This window comes from Hydra vulgaris, chromosome 02 (assembly GCF_038396675.1).
Source record: "Hydra vulgaris chromosome 02, alternate assembly HydraT2T_AEP".
NCBI classification, from domain to species: Eukaryota; Metazoa; Cnidaria; class Hydrozoa; order Anthoathecata; family Hydridae; genus Hydra; species Hydra vulgaris.
The window spans coordinates 41,037,373-41,057,500 of NC_088921.1; the positions used below are offsets into that span (position 1 = coordinate 41,037,373).

Here is a 20,128-nt window from a genome sequence, read left to right on the forward strand (position 1 = left end):
CCTTATTATAAAAACGCAAAATTCGTGTATTTTCCAGTACATGCATTAACCGCGTTGAGTAATTAAACGTATATTAAACTTTTAGATCTTGTCTAATAGTTTCTTTGATTTAGTTAAGGTAATATTAATTTATTAAAGTTCATTATCAAATATCTTTTAAGTTTAATCTCATTTAGTAGAAAGTTAAATTTACATCGAGATTACTTTAAAGATAACTGATAAGATTAATAAACCGATAAAAATGCATTTTGGATCACTATGTTCTCTGGTTTATACTTCATCAAAAATCTTTCTAGTGCAACATAATCATCTACATTTGTTTTCTGATTGTCTCCTTTAGGTTTTTGATCTTTATTAATCACACCATTTTCTTCGTTCTTGAAGATGTTTTTTTCGTTCTTCCTATCCGCCCTGAGGTTTGTTCTAAATATGAGGCAAGAACACTGTGTGTTTTGGCTTTTGACGTATTTGGAAAGTTGTACATTATAGATTCTAAAATAATAATAAATATAATATATAAAAATAAATATATATAATAGATAAAAATAAAAGTATTCATTTATTTTTGTAACGACAAAAAAAGTAAAGTAAAATAGTTAGCTGTTTGAATATGTATTTAGAAATCAAAATTGTAATTACCAACAACAACTTTACCTATAAATGATTTTCTGAATGGAAGATTTCCAAAATTTCCGCTGCCATCCATGTTCCTTTTTGACATTAAAGAACAAGTAAAAACTGGCAACGTTATAAACGCAGTGGTCTTTAATAGATCTCGTCCAGCAATTTTCTTTAGCAAATGTAACTAAAATAAACAACTAGAATTTTAATTATTAAACCTCTTGGTTATACCAAGGATGAATAGCTACTGTTAAACAATCATACTAGCGTTTACAAAATAAATTTATATTGTTTGGTTGTTTATAAGAGTTACGAAAAAAGTTCTTGCGGCAGGACTTTCATAGCGAGAGACCAGCAGCTCATATTGTTCATTTGTGTCACGCTCTTGTCAGTTTTTAACTGTTTTTGACTGATATAACAACATTAGACTCTAAATTACTCTAAATAATATAATCTTATCTTTAATTTAAAGATAAGAAGGCTTTATAAATTATATGCTTACTATATTGGAATAAAGTAATGAATAATATAGTTCACGAGTATTCATGACTTTAATACAAATATATATTTATAATAAGATATATTACATTTAAATATTCAACTGATGTTATCTGTTATGTTGATGGCAAATATGGCAAATATATAGTATATATATAAGCAGAACTGTGCCCCTAGGCACAGTTCTGCTTATATATATACATATATATATATATATGTGTGTGTCTGCTTATATATATACATATATATATATATGTGTATATATACATATATATATATATATGTGTATTTATACATATATATATATGTGTATATATACATATATATACATATATATATATATATATATATATATATATATATATATATATATATATATATATATATATATATATATATATGTGTATATATATATATATATATATATATATATATATATATATATATATATATATATATGCATATATATATATATATATATATATATATAATATGCATATATATATATATATATATATATATATATATATATATATATATATATATATATATATGTAAAAATTTCTTTCTTGCGGGTATTTCTTAATGTGTGCAAAAAAAAAAACAAATGCCACCTTAATTCTTAATTAGCCTTTTAAAAATATCAGAGAACAACAATCGGCTAAAATGAATGAAATTTTCATCTTCATAGTGTTGATCGGGCAAAAGTTGCCCTAACAGCAGTTTATAACCTTTATACTTTTATATTTAAAATATTATCTAAAATGGTCTATTTAAGAAAGGTGAGAAGAGTGTTATATTTATACAAAAAAATGAAAGCAAAAATATACAAATACTCCTTCAAATCTCAATAAAGAGTCGCTCTAATTAAAGAAAAAATTCTAAATTGAAAAAAAACTAAACTCATATTAAAATCTGGTATTTATCATTAAATTCATATAATATTCACTACTTTTTTATACATATAAAAAATAAAAATATAATCGAATTTTTAAACTTGAAATAAAAGTATGGAAAATTCGAAAGTACATCGAAACCTAAATTATAATTTTTATATTGTTTTGGAAGTGGCACTCTTCTGGCTTTCATTTGAGCAAATTCAAGTCTCAGCTCCCTCATATTTAATGACTTTGTTGTTTTGCTCTCAATAAAAATAATCGAAAGTCAGATCAGCTTATCTTGACTGATGTTTGATCGTAAATAGTTTTTGATCAACTTTAGTTTGGAAAAAGATCTTTCGCCTTGACAGACAGTGACTGGAACTGTTAGTTAGATTCTCAATGCAATACAAGTATTGGGGAATTTTTCTTCAAGATCACGTGTAAATATAAATGTTAGAACATCTAGTGGATCTTTTTAATCTGTTTTTCGTGACAACAAACAAAGTTCAGTCATCAATTCTTCACCAGAAATATCCTTTTCGTTTTTGTCAGTTAAAATTTCTTCCAACAAATTACAATTATCTCTCAATATACCTTCTTTCATGTTTGAAATAATCGGAATTTCAAATAAGAACTGAAAAGGAGACATGATTGTTTTAAAGTCTTCAAAACGCTCCTTCATAGATTTAATGGCACGACTGAAAAGTATATCAAAGAAATTTTTTTTGTTCAAACAAACCAAGTTCCTGTTTTTCTAAAACAGGAACTTGGTTTGTTTCCACTTCGTCTAAAAACTTTTTTTTCTTCCTGACTCTTTCAGTTGACAGATCGGTAAACTCAAATGTTAGACCCGAAGTTGTTGCCAAAATTGTTGCTGTGGTAACATACTCATCAAATTTAGTCTGATTGTAACTGGATTCCAAAAATACTACAGTGGATTTTAATACTTCATTGGAAATTTTGACATTTGATGAACTTGACTGAATAATTTTGTTTGCGCAGTTTATTTCGTTCAATACATCATGCCAAATAACAATTCCACATATGAATTCCAAAGTATCCATTTTAGCAGCAATAGATTCAGCTGATAATTTGGTGGTTCCATCACAATCACTTTTGGCAACTTCACGCAACGCTTCATAAATCTTTTGCATATTTTCCTTGATCGCTTTTACAGCTCTGATGTGACTCTCCCATCTTGTATCACTTAAAGATTTAACTGTAAGTGATGGACACTTCGATTCTAAAATACTCCAATGTTTTGTGAAACCGGAAAAAAAGTTATAAAGGCTTTGAATAATTCCGAAAAATGTCACAATTTCCAATCCAACTTTTACAGAATCTCAGCAACAAAAAGATTAAGTGAATGTGCTGTATAAGAGACAAAGAGTACTCGTTTATTTTTATCTAAAATTTTCTTTTGTAAGCCCTTCTTTTTGCCTCTCATATTTGCACCATTGTCGTATGCCTGACCTCTCATATCTTCAAGTGGAAGTTTATTTTCATTCAATGAAGCCACAATTTTTTGCTCCAATTCATGACCTGTAAAATTAAATTTTGTTCAAATACGTTTCTTAACTTTTAACATATATTACATCAAAAAAATCAGGAAAATTTCAAAAATTTACAAAGCTGTGGTATCATCAATAATAAAATTTAAGAAACTCTCTCTGATGTCGACAACCACTGAATTGTTATGCTTTTCTATGACAAGATATCGTATAATAAGAGTTAACTGTTCATGATGACTAGCATCTGGTGTGCAATCCACAATAATGGAGTAGTATTTGGCTTTTCGAATTTTTTTAAGGAATTCCTCTCTAGTAGGACGAGCCACTAACTGAACAATTTCTTCTTGGATATTTTTGCTTAAGTAATGAGTTTTGTTTGGATTTTCCCCTGCTTTGGAGACATGATATTCCATAATTGGGCCAAATTCTGCCATAAATTCAACTATTTTTAGGAAATTTCCATTGTTTTCTTCATACAGTATATCAGATGATCCTCTAAATGCTATGTTTTGTGATGCCATCATAATGATTATGGAAATTATCCTTTTTAAAACATTATCCCATCAATCAATTTCATTCAAAAGTTGCTTTTCCGTTAAACAATCAACAGTTTTTGAACTTTGTAGTCTTCTTTTCAACTTGATCCAATTGCCAAAGCTTTCAATATGATCAACACTAACTTCATGCCTCATTAAATTTTGTGATAAATGCCTTCAGTCAGCAGATCCTGTTCTCGCAAAGGAAGTATCTGTAATGTTAAATAGTTTACAACAGAATATTTTATTCACTTTTTCTGAATAAATTAGCCATGATCTAGGATGACTTTCACCATTCGAAACTTTTCGGCAAAAAAAGCTTGAGCTGAAGGAACGATTATCATAATTTCTTAGGTAACTGTTTAATTGACGGTTTACAGGGCCATTCATAACTATTTCTTGAATATTATGGTTAGTAAGAGTCTGAGGCCAATCAGAAATTTCCTCCCATGTACAAAAAGGGAGCACGCCAGTTAAATTATCCGATTCTCGATCGAGAATCGAGTTTTGCTGGATTCTCTGTTTTGGTTCAGTTCTTCACTTCCATCTCGATTTCATGTACTCTGATCTCGTTTGAATTGATTTTATATGGCAAAGTTTTTATATCAGAATCATTGTTAGGGCTATAAAATGTTTCTGAACTTAAAAAAGTATCTAGTTTAGTTTGGTTTTTATCATGTTCTTCCTGTTTCTTTAGCCGTTTCAGATGATACTGAAAACCGGACAACTTTTTTTTTTTTATCCTTTTTCTACTTAGATAAAGTTTCTCCCTTCTAAATAAAATTTTTAATTAAAAACTTGTTGGACAATATTTAATACTTTCATAATTATTGTTAAACATACTAATAAAAAAATAAAAACTACTAACATGTTTAAACGACTGATCAACTATAATAAAAAAGCTATTATGATAAAAACATTGAAAACCCGCCAATTCAAAGAAACAAATCCTATTCGTACTAAAATATGCTGAATAAGCAAAAAAGAGTCCCGGAACTTTCTTCAGAGCGATTTTTATAAGTAAATTGTTTACAAAAATTAAATATTGAAATATCGATGTAATTTTTTACATATATATATAATAATAATTTTTATCAGAACAAAAAATTTTTTTGGCAAATTTTCATTTAACGTTGGTCTTAAATATTGCCGCCCCTAGAAAATTGCCGCCTGTGTGCATTGCACACTTGGCACATGCCACCAGCCGGCCCTGAATGCGAGTATTACAGTAAGTCTTTAAGTTATTGTTTTTCTTTTTTTGTTTGGTAGTTAGTATCAACTGAATTAGATGAACACATCAACTATTATCTTTATTTGCTTATCGACATCGACTAAAATCTTTTTTTACCTATCTACTTTTTTTTTTTTTAAACGCTGCTGAAATATAAGTTAAGTACAAAAAATGTTTTATGATTATAACAAACAGGTACTAGAAATTTATTTAACAAATAAAATAGATTCTTTTACTTTACTGCTCGCTTGTATTAAAAGAAATGCATGTACATGACTGCCCACCAATGAAAAAGAAATATATATTTATAAGAATACTCTTAAAATGAAAGCAGCAATGATACATTAGGGTTAAAATAAAATCAAATATATAATTCTTAATAATAATTAATATATACTGATTAAAATAATATAAAAATATATAATTCTTAATAATCAAAGTTTAATTTGCCGTGTCATTGTGAAGCCAATTTATATTTGTGTTGATTTCATATTCATCTTAGATAAATGTTACATTATTTGGAGTAGAAAAGAAAAAAAGAAAATAAAAAAACCCCACAAACACATTTTAATCTCAGCTGGGGTTGGAAGGAGGTGGGGGAGGAGGGAGTTGTGAGATTAGGAAATATTTTGACAAACTCCCAATTTCTTCAAAACGCTGAATCAAATTTATTCCTGGTTGACACCCTGTATATATATATATATATATATATATATATATATATATATATATATATATATATATATATATATATATATATATATATATATATATATATATATATATATATATATATATATATATATATATATATATATATGCATTGTTGCCTCCCATAAAAAGCTCTGATTGTTGGCAAAAGTTTACTTTTGAGGATCTCTTTATAGTTGTACTGGTTAATTCTGCCGTTATAAATGTTTTACGATCCTGTTCCTATATGGGAGAAGCATCCTCATATTCCAACTGATCTTCCTCCGCCTTGTATCCTTGGTACACAAAAATACTTTTTGAATTTTTCACCAGCCAGCCTCTTGATGATTAATCTTTTCTTGCAATTTATCACCTCAAAATTGGATTTATCGCTGAAAATAACTTTGGCCTAGTCTTCTACAGACCAGTGAAGTCTTTCTCTACACCACTTTAATCTTTTTAGGCAATCTGAGGCACGCAAAAGTGGTTTTCGAGCAGCAATATAGCAATCTAAGCTTTACTTATTTAGGCATCTTTGTACAGTCCATTTACTAACACTAACATTACCAGGCATATTTGTGAACCCTTCAGCAAGTTCGCGGTAAGAAATTTTAGGATCTTGTCTAAACTTTTGATAGAGATAACTTTGGTCTTTTGAAATTAGCTTTAAAGGCCTACCAAGCCTTGGTAAATCTTAGACATCATTATGTAGCTTGTGGTTTTTCGATGTTGTTTGTACACATTTAAGCAAAACATTGGACATTTGAACTATTTCTCTTTGGCTTTTTGTTTTATCTTTTAGCAGACCTACAATTTGCCTTGTCTGAAACAGCTTTTTTGCCCATTTTATCTTTTTACTTCACCAAATAATTATTATATGTAATAGTTATTACATATAAAAATATTTTATATGTAATAACTATTTTATATATAATATATTACATATAATATATTATTGATATTATTTATAATAATATATAATTATACATAAATAACTTATATATATATATATATATAATATATAACTTATACATAATATGTATATTATGATATTATTGTTAATATTAAATTCCCTAAATATAACCTATCAATCACAAAATTTGTCTGTTTGCTCTTTTTAAATGTTTCTGACAAAACCAAAGTTTTGATTAAACTCAAAGCAGTTATTGCCATCACTAGCAGAAACACAACTTTATATTTTGATCATTTTAAAAATGCAAACAGTCTCAATGGAATAGTTACTTTATGTTTAATAGTTAATGGTATATATGTTAAACATATATGTTGAACTTTGTAAATTTATTTTTAAAAAATATAAACAAATTCTTTAATAATGGTAATAAATGAAATTTTAAAACAACGTCTTTTTAATGGAGTTTCACAGTAAAAACAAAATCGAAAAAAATTTTCTCTTTAATTACAATGTAAATATAATGAATACAAAAAATATAATGCATAAAAGTTAAATTTTTAAATTTATTTCACGCACAATACTAATTATAAATGGCAACCATCGAGTAGGTTTTGTTGTGATTTTTTAACATATCAGTTTAAACCTTTTGGGAACCTTATGGGAAACCCGTCAAATCCCAAGATTTTTCGGCCCTGATAAAAACCAGATAAAACCCAATCAAGCAAATTAGCTTATTTATTTAACCATATGGGGCCCGTCCGGAAACCAAAACACTTACCCGTTAAAATACCGTTCCCGTAAGCCCAGACAAAAACCATTCGGTACCCGTCTGTCAATGTTGGCTGGGTTATTACCATTAGAATTTATTACAACAGGCTCTAAGTATTAATTTTTCTAAATTTAATTCAAAATAGAAGAAAAAAAAACGTTGTTTTATCACTAAATGAATATATCTTATTAAACATTAATATAGAAAATGATACAAGACTCATAAGATACAGCCACATAAAGTTTAGGAACCCCCATTTTTTGAAGGTTTTAAATATTTAGAAAAATTGTCAAAAAAAGAAAAAAGATGCGGTTTTTAACTCGTTTTCAACGGTTTTTATTTCATGTCAACCTGCTCGAAAGAGTGGTTTAAAAAAAAAACTGAATTAAAAATAAATTTAACTTAAAACCTCTATAAAAGAGCAGTGATCTACATAATAATTAGATCAGATTAGTAAATCATTATTTACAGTAAAAAAAAAGAAAAGAAGGTGATGTTGAAAATATTTAAAATTGTATGTTGAGCTTACAGTTGCAGATAATCAGGATAAAGTGATTTAGAAGAAAGAGTAGGTTAAAAGTAGATAAATTGAGAGAGTACATTGCAGGTAATATGAAACAGCTATTGATTTTTATAGATTTTTTATAAACAAGTATAAAAGTATATCATCACAAATGACCCTCATCATTTTACTTTCGTATTTTTCGTGGCAAAAGAGGAGCATTTTTGTGGAGTAAATCCATGATTTCAGCTGGCAGCTTTTCCAGGGAACTTTGAAAACATCTATCCAATTGTCTAGCCTAGCACTGGAAGATTCAAATGTTGGTATATTTAAAATTCAAGGTTGGGTTGAAACCGAAACCAAAGCATCAACCTGAGAAAAACTTTCAACAGTAGTATTTCATTTTAAAAGTTACAATCAAAGTTAATCAAATTAATATAAAATATATGTAAATATAAATAAATAGTTAAATAATAATTTAACAATTATTAACATCAAAATTTTTATTCTACTGGTAAATTTGTCAAAAACCACAATTTTAAATAATTTAAATATAGATCAGATAACGAGAATAATAATTATCAGAGGTTTTTAAAAAAGACTGCACTACAAAAAAGTAATTATAAAAATACATCAAAAATACTATTTTATTTAATATATACCTTTTTTCCATGCGTTTATTCGTCATGTGGCTTATCCTACTCCGGCTAATTGCCATATTGAGGCCACGTACCAAGGCCCACAAAAACGAGTTTAGCTCACTTAAGAGCATCATAACCCCTACGCAGAGCAGCAGTAAGTGATTTTTAGAAGAATGTAGTATATATATATATATATATATATATATATATATATATATATATATATATATATATATAATATATATATATATATATATATATATATATATATATATATATATATATATATAGTGGCGTAGAAAGGTTATTAAACGTCTGAAATAACCAACTTTTAAACAAAAAGAATATTCCAAATTATTTTACGTTCATATATGACAAAAAGATTTATCACAAAAATAAAATTATCGTGATAGGAGAATGGGAACATGAAACCCTAAAATCATAGCCCTCTACCCTAAACGCGAGGGCAATGAACTGAACTATTTATTTTTTTCACAAATATAAACTAGTTATGTATTCATTGACATATTTCAAATTTTATGTTTAAACTATGCAGTGTTCAGTTTTTATAACCATGCAAAGAATTTCCCCTCCCCTCTCAATTTAAGGGGGCTACAAGCTTTACATGGTCATAAAAACTGAACACTGAATAATTTAAACATAAGCATTAAATGTAAGCATTTGCTCACTTTTTTTGCTTATCTAAATTGATACGACTTTTTTTTAAAAAAGAAGAAAAAAACAAAGAATAATGAATGATAAGATAGCTGCCTCATGCCAAACCCTCAGTCGATGTAGCAGCAGCCTGCAGCAAGTCAGGTTATTTGTCAGTTTATGAAGCCCCCGGCAGCAGGCTATTTCAGTATGACATCACACTGCTCACCTAAATAAGCAGCATAAGATAAAATAACCTTAAAAATCAATAGCTAAACACAATTTAAGCTTCTAAACAGCAATTAAAAAAAAAATTTCAGTTTTTCCATCATATTGCTGGCATGTTGCTTAAAGTATGAGTTTTTGAGTTTTTCCAGTATGTGTTTTAAAAACAGCCTTTTTTCAGTTTCTCCAGCAGTGTGGACACATTGTTATTTACAATGTTATAAGATCCTTTTCTTATGAATTGAATTTTTTAAAGCTCATATTGTTTAGCGTTTCTTTTATATACTATAAAAACGTAACACTTAATAATATGAACTTTGAAAAGTTCAATACATAAGAAAAGGTTTTTATACCATATAAATCCTATATAATATAAGAAACTAATTTTAAGAAGTACCTAGGTACTTCTTTAGGTAATTTTGCAGAAGAGTGGCGTAAAATAATTTTATTTTGTAGAGGCTTTTTGAACAAGATGATTAATTAAAATAATAAAAGAAAAAAGATTACTGTCCCATGCCAAACCCTCAGTCGAAGTAGCGGCACTCCCTTGTTGCAGAAGACTATACGATAGTCGATGTATGTAGTAAAGTCAATAAATATTCCATTTCTTTATACTAAAAAGTCTCCACTTTGAGCGAGTCAACAACACGAAAGTGCAACAAGCGAAAAAAGAAAATTATTTTACGCCACTATTCTGCAACACTTTTTTTTTAATTTTTATTTTATTATGTTATTTAGGTGTCCTAAGAGGACCTTACGGTCTTGTCGCAGAGCACAGCGGAGGTGCATTTAACTAGGAGGTTCACATCTCCTTCCTTACCGTGACGCGAATATATGTCCAGTGTTCGTTTCGAACCTGGATCTCTTGCTTCTAATGCAAGCGCTCTTGCCACTGCGCCACGGCCGCACATTACCCTTTTTTACATCTTTAATAAATATCTATATCTATTTATAACAACATCCTTAATCTAAATTAAAGAGAATTTTTTGCGAATGCACCTCTTTAAAAACATACAGCACTTTAGTTCTAGTAAAACAAACATAAATATATTAAAACCTCTAACTTGAAATTATATTCGTGTATAATTTCTCCTCGTATAAAAGAAACATGGTGCTCTGCAAATTAGAGACTATACTAAAGTATACTAAAATATACGGTTAAAGTCCGTAATTTAAAGTAACGGAGCTTCTCCTTATCAAAAATACGGACAAAATCATATAGACTGCGGGCCATAATATAAAAAAATGATTTAAAGTTAACTTTTGTGGTGCTGTCGTGAGGTCTAAAAAATTTAAGTGTAAATGAGCGTTTTAGGTTGTTGAGACTTAAAAATTTTGGGTCTTTGAATTGAGAAATAAAAATTTCTCAATTCAAAGACCCGCAGTTTTTGACTTATCCAGCTTTGAAAAACCATCAAAACAATCTATCAAATTTTTTTCGATTTTTTGTGTTTACTAAGTAAAAAAAATTTTTTACTTAGTAAACACAAAAAATGGTATTTTTTTCCAAAATTTCTTTGGATTTTTAAATTTTAAATTCTTTGAAGACAAAAAAAATTTTTTCTCCAAGTATTAAACGAAGGTATCGTATTAACGTGTTGTTATCGTGTAAAAGATATCAACTTTATCGATTTATAGTCGATTTAGACAGTAAAATAATATTTTACAACCTGATTTTTTACAAAAAAGCTTTTAAATTGTTTATAAGCATAAGAGTTAAAAATTTACTAATAGTATTTGATTTATCGTATAACAAGTCTTTTAATAAGTCTACTTCTTATTTGTCATTATCATCAGTACCATTATCATAAACATCGTCGTCAGCAACAGAATCAGTGTTTTCGCACTTTGCTCAGTCAAACTAATCTGAACACTTTAAATTTGATTGATATACAAACAGCGTTAAGTTTCACAACCAGCAGAATAGCTACACTTTACGAAGTTCAGTACACTTTCTAGCGCTATAAAGGGTTAGCGCTAGACTCATAAACCATTTAATGGTAACTCCTCCTTCATTAATCAACCTAGACCACTCCTACGGTTGCATCATACAATCATCAAACATCAAATCACTTATACAGTCAGGGCTGTAGACAGGGGGTGACAGACGATACAAATTCACCGGGCACGGGCCTTTGGGGGGGGGGGGTCCGGGTTTAATGAATAATATAGGAAAGATAAAAATTATAATCAGTAAATCAACATATCTCATAACTTTTTATTATTTCGGGCCCCTTAGTGACAGTTTTTTTTTCGGGCAACTTAAAAACAATTTTGTTACGGGCCCCTTAAAAACTATTTTGTTTCGGACCTTTAAAAATAATTTTGTTTCGGCATTAAAAATCTAAAAAAATTTGGAGAAATCATTTTTTTTAGAAATATAATTATTTGATGATTTTTTTAATTTTATTAGGTAAGTTTTAAGCTTAATTTTGATGCCATTTTATTTATATATTTATATTTCAACGAAATAATCAATTAATTTAAAATTTTGAGGATGAATTATCAGCATAAATACGGAGCTCAGAAACAAAAACAAGCAAAATTAAAGCAACAAGAATCAGAAAAAGGAAAAAGAACTTTGGAAAGTCTTTTTTCACAACTGTTCAACATCAACTTGATTCTTCCGTGGAAAATCCATCTAAAACAAGACGATTGGATGATATAACCAGTCAAACGTTAGATGAATTTGTAGATCTAGAGTAGAATGAACGAGAAAAACCAATTGAGAAAAACCAATTGAAGAAAATTCAAATTCCTTAGATTTGCCAGAGATCGAAAAGGTTGGAAACAATCGTAATTATGAAATTGAAAATTTCAATTTTTTGAGATTGGCTGGTGTAGAGCAAAATTATGCAATCCTTGTTTTGTTATCCTTGCCGAATTTTTTGTGACCTACCGGACAATCAACGCTCAATAATGGCAAAAGAATAAGGATGAACTATTGACAAAGGATATCATCAATTGTATCGAAGAATTCCAGAACATGAAAAATTTAATAATTATAAAAATTGTTAGTTGACAATGGAAAATTCGAAATCTATCTTTATTAAATCTAAGTAACAATCCTATTGTTAACTCTATTAATCACCAAGTTCAAGAAGAATCACAAATCTGTAAAAGTCTATTGAAACGTTTTCCAACCGTAGTTTTGTTTCTAGCTCAAAGAAATTTTCGAGGAGAAAGCCACTTAATTGGTGATACTAATGATGGAAATTTTAGGAATAAAAGCTGATCAGTAACTATGATTCTTTGCTCAAAAATCTAGAAAAAGTGAAAGAGTCTCAAAGTGACAAAAAAGAAATTGCAAGTGAACTACTTGTCTCCTCAAATTTAAAACGAATTTCTTGCTCTTTGTGGAACATTTGTGGTTAAAAAAAATTTAGAAGAGATATATAAGGCTAATTACTACGCCTTAATGGCCGATGAAACACCTGATGTTTATTGTAATTTAAAAACAGGGGAGGCAATTACAGTTATGATTTTGGACACCCTAATAGGACATCAAATTGATTTGAATGACTGTAGAGGCCAAAGATTTGATGGTGGATCAAACATGAGTGGTAGACCGAAAGGAGTGCGAGAGCGAATCTTAGAAAAAAATCCCTTAGCAATTTTTCTTCATGTGGATGTCATGCTTAATCTGTGTGAAGTTCATGCTGCAGAACCGTGTAAAAAGGCTTTTAAATTCTTTGGCATAATTCAAAAAATTTACAATATATTTAATTCTAGTCTTCAACGATAGAAAATTTTGAAATTTTACACTGGAATGTCACTTCATTCAATGTCAAAGACACGATGGTCAGCAAGAATTGAAAGTGTAAAACCAATTACGTTGAAAACACCTGAAGTCATCATATCAATTGAATTTATGCTAATAAATTTTGCAAATTTATCCGCAGAAACTCGTGCAGAACTTGAAGGAATCAAAAACTACCTGAAATCTTTCGAGGCTACGAAGCTATCAAATATTTGGCTCAAAATTTTGACAAAATTAAATAATGTCAATTTGATTTTCAAAATCGTAAAATCACAGTCTCGACTGAATTGCTAAACATTAAGTCTTTTGAAAGATTTAGAAAAGATCAGAGATTCATGTGATTTGATTTTAAATGAAGCTGAAAATTGTGATTTAGTTTCTACCTTCAAGGAAAGTCACAATCGGAAACACAATAAGAAATATTTTGAAAATTTTAACGATGAAACTTCGACTGAAACTCCTGAGCAGAAATTTAGAAAAAGTGTATTTTATATGATTATTGGTAGCATTATTCGATAAATTTCAACTAGATTTGAAGCAATTCAAAAAATTTGTGATACTTTTGACGTCTTATGGATATTCAACAAACTCGAAGAAATGGATGTTGTCAGAAAGGCAAAAATCTTACAAGAAAAATATGAGAAGGATATCAATAACAATCTAGTTGATGAAATTTTGCATTTGAAGTCCATCTACACAGCTAGTTTTATTGCTATAAATTTAACGCCATTGAATTTACTAAACGAAATTCGTAAATTAGAAATCGACAAGTTGTTTCCAAATTTAACTATAATGTTACGCATATTCTGTTGCCTTCCAGTTACCGATGCTGAGGCAGAAAGATCATTTAATTGCCTCTCACGAATAAAAAATAAAAATAGATCCACAATGAGACAAAATTGATTTAATGACCTAGTAAGACTCGGTATTGAATGTGAATTGGCTAAAGACCTTAATTTTGACACCGTCATTGAAGAATTCGCAAACAAAAAAGTTCAAAAAGTTATTTTAAATTAAAATCTATGTATTTTATATTTATATATGAATAAATTTAAAAATGAATAAAGTAAAAATTATAATATAGTTAGTTTTAGGTGAGGGGCCCGGAGCGACTTCTTTCACCGGGCCCGCTCAAGCTGGCTACGGCCCTGCATACAGTTGCATTTTGTTCGTTATTTCTTTGGAAGCTTAACAAAGTAATCCTGCATCTTTTGTTTCCACAAGACTTAGACTTTGCGCAAACCATTTTTATAGCATTTTATAGAAGTTTTTTATAATTTAGTTCAAAACAATGTTATTAATGAATAATAACAAACAATTTTATGTAGCTATGTTTATGTACTGCCCATATTCCAAGTTCCTACTTTTTATTTAGCCACCTAATAATTCTCATCTCAGCATATCACAAAATGTTCAAAACTGAATTGATATTTTGACCATACTTTCTCATTACTACAGAAACACTATACTTATATAAAGCAAGTTTTTTATAAAAAAAATTAGCTATTTTATGACTTCATAATACTAAAACGTTACCCAGCCAACATTGATACAGGTACGGTTTGGGTCTATAACTAGGACCCATTTGGGATGCCCTCCGGGATCCTGCTTAACTTTGACAGTGGTTTTTATCTGGGGCTCATATGGGTTAGTCTACCGGGTATTCTGTATGAGCCCCATCGAAACACCGTGCTATAAAACTGTGCTATAAAAAGTTTTTCAGCAATATACTGAATTCTTAATGGGCGGCAGAATCGCGTTAAAGAAGGCACTTGATTTTCCCAAATTGTCATAACATCATACGATAACTTAAGTCGCACTAGGTAAGTAGAAAACAAACTTTGATCAGACATTAAATCATTACACTCATCATTGTTGTTTTTTTGGACGGAAAATCTTTGTTTATACTGCTTTTTGCTACTTGCACCGTCGAAGTCCCATTTGCAATACAAAGTCATTCATATAAAGGATTCAAGGGAATCAAGTTGAGATATTTTATTTTTAACAGTGGTTAGTTGCAACATTCGATGAACAGTATGGTGTAACAAATTTTTCAGTGGAACTTCGCCTTTCATTCCATTTTCAGCTATATAAATACCATCAGGATAACACTTTCTTTTTTCGTCGCAAATGTTGTTACAACACACTCGTAAATTTGATCGAAAAGCTACAATGGCGGACCAATTCAATTATTTAATGCTTTCGAGTGACCCAATTCTTTCATCTCTAAACTATGCAAGATCAAAATGTAAACATAAAAAAATGAACCTAGAAGGAGACGCAGTTAATCTTCTTTTTCAAGTAACTGAAAAGGAAAATACAAATGATGATATATATGCAGATAAAGAATATAATGAGTTTGATGAGGATGATGATTTTGATGATAAAAATAAGAAACTAAAACCAATAAACATAAATGAAATAAGAAATTTAAATGACCACAATGACATTATCGGATCATCTGAAAATGAAAACACTGATTCGCCATTTTATTATTATGCTGACTTTGAATTTACTGATTAAAATTTTGTTTATATTATTTTTACCTTTTGATTTGAACAAAATTATTTTGTGCACTTATTTGTAAAATAGGAATAAACTTTTAACCTTGAGCTATAAAAAATAAATTCTCAGTTTTAAATATTTATTTAATACTAGCAGTATAAAATAAAGTTAGTGTAGTTTACTAAAAATCTATATGCAGGATGTTAGTGACTAATAGTTTAACTATTTTTTAACATTTACATTGCAAGTGTCTTCAATTTTCTTATGTCTACGTTAATTTTTTATGCTGAAGACTTTTTTAAGTTTTTAACGTTACAATTTTTTAACCAAATCACTGCAATTATCAACTAATTAGTCTTCATATAATCATATAATATCGTATAAACTTCAAATTTCCAAACAAATAAATTTTTTCACGTCACAATGCATTGTAAAATAAGAATTAAATTAGTCTAAAATCTTAAATTTTCAAAATCGATTTTATGTTTAAATTATAGCTAGTCGCAGCTGATTTTATTTAATAGTATTAAACAACCTTTTTACTTCCTAAATATCATAAATTCCAATTTCAAGAGAGCGGCATTTGGTTGGAATCGAATACTTAAATATTTTGGCTTTTATGTATTTATAGTGAAATGATTTTCTTTTTTTTTTCCTTTTTGAAAACATTAAAATGATAACAAAAAAGTTTATTTAAACAATAACGGTTCGATGTGTTAAATAAAGTTAAAAAAAAAAAACTATACTCCTTAAACAAATGTCTTAACTTTAAACTGGTCTTTCTATAAAAGCAAAAAAAGTCGTCGATTTTGAACTAAAAAATATATCATAAAGAATACATGGTCGCAGCAGGTTATTTTTTTGAACAATAACTGCCGTTTTGTAAATGCAAAAATCAGAAAATCAAACAATCTTCGAGTGGCATTTAGAAAAAGGAAGATGAGGAAATAGAAAAACACCTTTAAAATACCAACAATTCTAAGACATCTTATGAATAAATTAAATGCAAATATATAACTAAAACATATACTTTTATAAGCACTAAGTTTATATGTTTATTTAAAATAAAAATAGTCCAAAGCTTTTTTAATTGAAAAAAGTTATGTAGATTTTGAGGATAAATATTTTTGAAAAAAAAAAAGTTTGCGAAAACTTGACAATTTTAAAGCCATTATGAATGGTTCTAGCAAGCTTCTTCATCTCTAGTAATTAAACGGATATATTTTTGAGTAGGGTAAAGCACTTATGTTTCAATAATAAAATAAAATAAAAGTTTAGAAAATTTGAAACTTTTGGAACTTTTGGCCACGGAAAAAAAATTCTGGCCCACTGTGCACCGCCCAAATCAAAATTTGAGGACCTATTTTTTTTACGGTTTTTTGCGGCAAATATTGTTTTTTTAATAATTATCACTGACTGTAATAATTATAAAGAAATCCTCACTATTACCAGAAAATTTAACAGTAATACTGTCACAAATAGGATTATTACTGATGTTTTTTCTACTGGGCAATCTAGCTTTGATGTTGAGGTCTAGCTTTGATGATGGGCCAGATCTATGCTTTGATGATGGTCTAGCTTGATGCTGAGGTCTAGCTTTGATGTTGAGGTCTAGCTTTGATGTTGAGGTCTAGCTTTGATGTTGAGGTCTAGCTTTGATGTTGAGGTCTAGCTTTGATGTTGAGGTCTAGCTTTGATGATGGGCCAATCTAGCTTTGATGATGGGCCAGATCACCTTTTATTATTAGCGTCAGATTACTTTATCCTTTTTCGGTAAATAATTGATAGCATTTTAAATAATAAAATGTACAATTAGTGCTTCCTGCTAGCATAACTTATATTTGATGATCTTTAATAATATTAAAGATCTTTATGATGATAAAACAATCTTTCCAACAAAGTTAAGAGAATTCTCCACAAGAATTTTTTCAACAAGTTTAAGTTCTCAAACAATAGCTCACGAATTTAACAAATTCTTTGTTGAAATTGGCCCTAAACTATCTAAATTAATTTCTAACACTGAAGCATCATTTAAAGATTTTCTAGTACCGATGGATAATTGCATTCACTCGGATGAGTTATCTAAAGAGTTACTATTTGATGAGTTCGAAAAAGCCTTTAAAACTCTAAAAAAAATAAAGCAGTTGGACCGAACGAAATCAATGGTAACATAATTTTAGATTGCTTTGAACAATTAAAATATATTTTTTTAAAGTATTTAAATCATCAATCGAACAAGGAATCTTTCCTGATCAATTGAAAATTGCTAAAGTTATTCCACTATTTAAAGGTGGTGACAAATCTGACATTAGTAATTACCGGCCTCTTATCTCTATCTTATCTATATTTTCAAAAATACTAGAAAGAATCATGTTCAATAGAGTATTTAATTATTTTAGTTTAAATAATTTATTATACAACAATCAGTTTGGCTTTAAGAAGAATAACTCAACCGAGCATGCAATTATTCAGTTGGTACGTGAGATTTCCAATTCTTTTGAAAAATCTCAATTTACATTAGGAATTTTTATCGATCTTTCAAAAGCATTTGATACTGTGGATCATGATATTTTGCTTTATAAACTTAATTATTACGGAATAAATGAAAGAGTTAGTAAATGGTTTCAAAGTTATTTATCCAACAGAAAACAATTTGTATCTTGTAATGAACTTAATCATTCACAGTTTTTAAATGTTTCCTGCGGTGTTCCGCAAGGTTCCATCTTAGGCCCTCTTTTGTTCTTAATATATATCAACGACTTGCATAAAGCATCAAATCTTCTAAGTATTATGTTTGCTGATGACACAAACTTATTTCTCTCTAACAGTGACATCTACCTACTATTCTCCGTTATGAACAAAGAACTTCAAAACATATCTAAATGGTTTAAAAGTAACAAATTAACATTAAATGTAAACAAAACAAAATGGATTTTTTTCCACCCGCTCTCCAAAAAGCGTTCTCTACCCCAAAATTTACCAAAAATTTTTATTGACCATAATGAAATAAAAAGAGATTCTGTATCTAAATACCTGGGGGTTTTCATTGACGAGAACATCACATGGAAACATCATATTAACTATGTCTGCTCGAAAGTTTCAAAAGGTATTGAAGTTCTATATAAGGCGCGTATCATTTAGATAAAAATAATTTAACTAAACTTTATTATTCTTTTATTCTTAGTTATATAAGTTATGGAATTATTGCCTGGGGTAGTACTGATCAAAGCAAGTTACAATGTCTCCATCGCCGTCAGAAACATGCGATACGTGTAATTAATTTTGCGGATCGGTTCTCAAATTCCTCAATATTTTTCAATCAAATGAAAATCCTCGATATTTATAAACTAAACGTATATAAAAATTTATAATTTGTTTATATGTGGAAGTATGATTTATCTCCTTTAATTTTTAAAGACCTTTTTATTTTGAAACCCTTAAGCAAGTTTAACATGAGGAATAATAACTATTTAAATGAACCACTCTGTCGAACAAAATTCAATCAATTCTGTATCACTTGTCGTGCAGCTCATCTCTGGAACAATATTATTTTGCCTTACTTTGGCTTACCCCTAACTTATTCTGTTTTTAAAATTAAATTAAAAGATCTTATTCTCTCTATTGAAAATATCTTACAATATTTTTAATTTGTCTTATGATATATAATAATTTTGAAATGTTTGTTCAATCTTTGTTTTATACATTTTATATATTTTGTTGCCAATTTGTTTCTATTTATCTCAGTGCTATTTTAATATTTTTATGTTAATTTTTTACGTTCTCTTATCGTAAAAAGGCGTTTTTATAATACTTTACGTACTCTGTTCTGTATGGCTTCTGACGATAAGATCACTTGATCTTCTTTTAGAAGCCTTGTTTGTATTTGCAAAAAAAAAAATGTAGTTTATATATATTACGTCAAATGTAAACAAAAACTTACGGAAAAAAAAATTTTTTTTTTCTTCTAATAGCATTTTGGCTCCTGTTGTACATAAATTTGCATTCGTACTTTTTGTGTTAACTTATTCAATACGCTAATGATTCCAACTTAAATTAAAAAGCCGGTACTAAGGCTCTCTGTAGACATTTTGTTTTGGAATTCAAAAACATTGTTGAAGTGTAATTTATGGAACACAATTTTTAATGATTTTTACTGTTTATGTCTTTGTTTATGGTTTTCTGTAAAATACA

At 28.6% G+C, this 20,128-nt stretch overlaps 1 long non-coding RNA gene across 1 annotated transcript; it reads right to left on the minus strand.

The window, feature by feature from the left end:
- Positions 1 to 152: 152 nt before the first annotated feature.
- Positions 153 to 20,074, minus strand: LOC136076948 (uncharacterized). Its single transcript, XR_010636711.1, has 3 exons — positions 19,878 to 20,074; positions 655 to 805; positions 153 to 492 (listed from the first exon to the last, which is right to left on the minus strand). It is a non-coding gene; the product is annotated as an uncharacterized LOC136076948 (long non-coding RNA).
- Between the last annotated feature and the right edge of the window lie 54 nt (positions 20,075 to 20,128).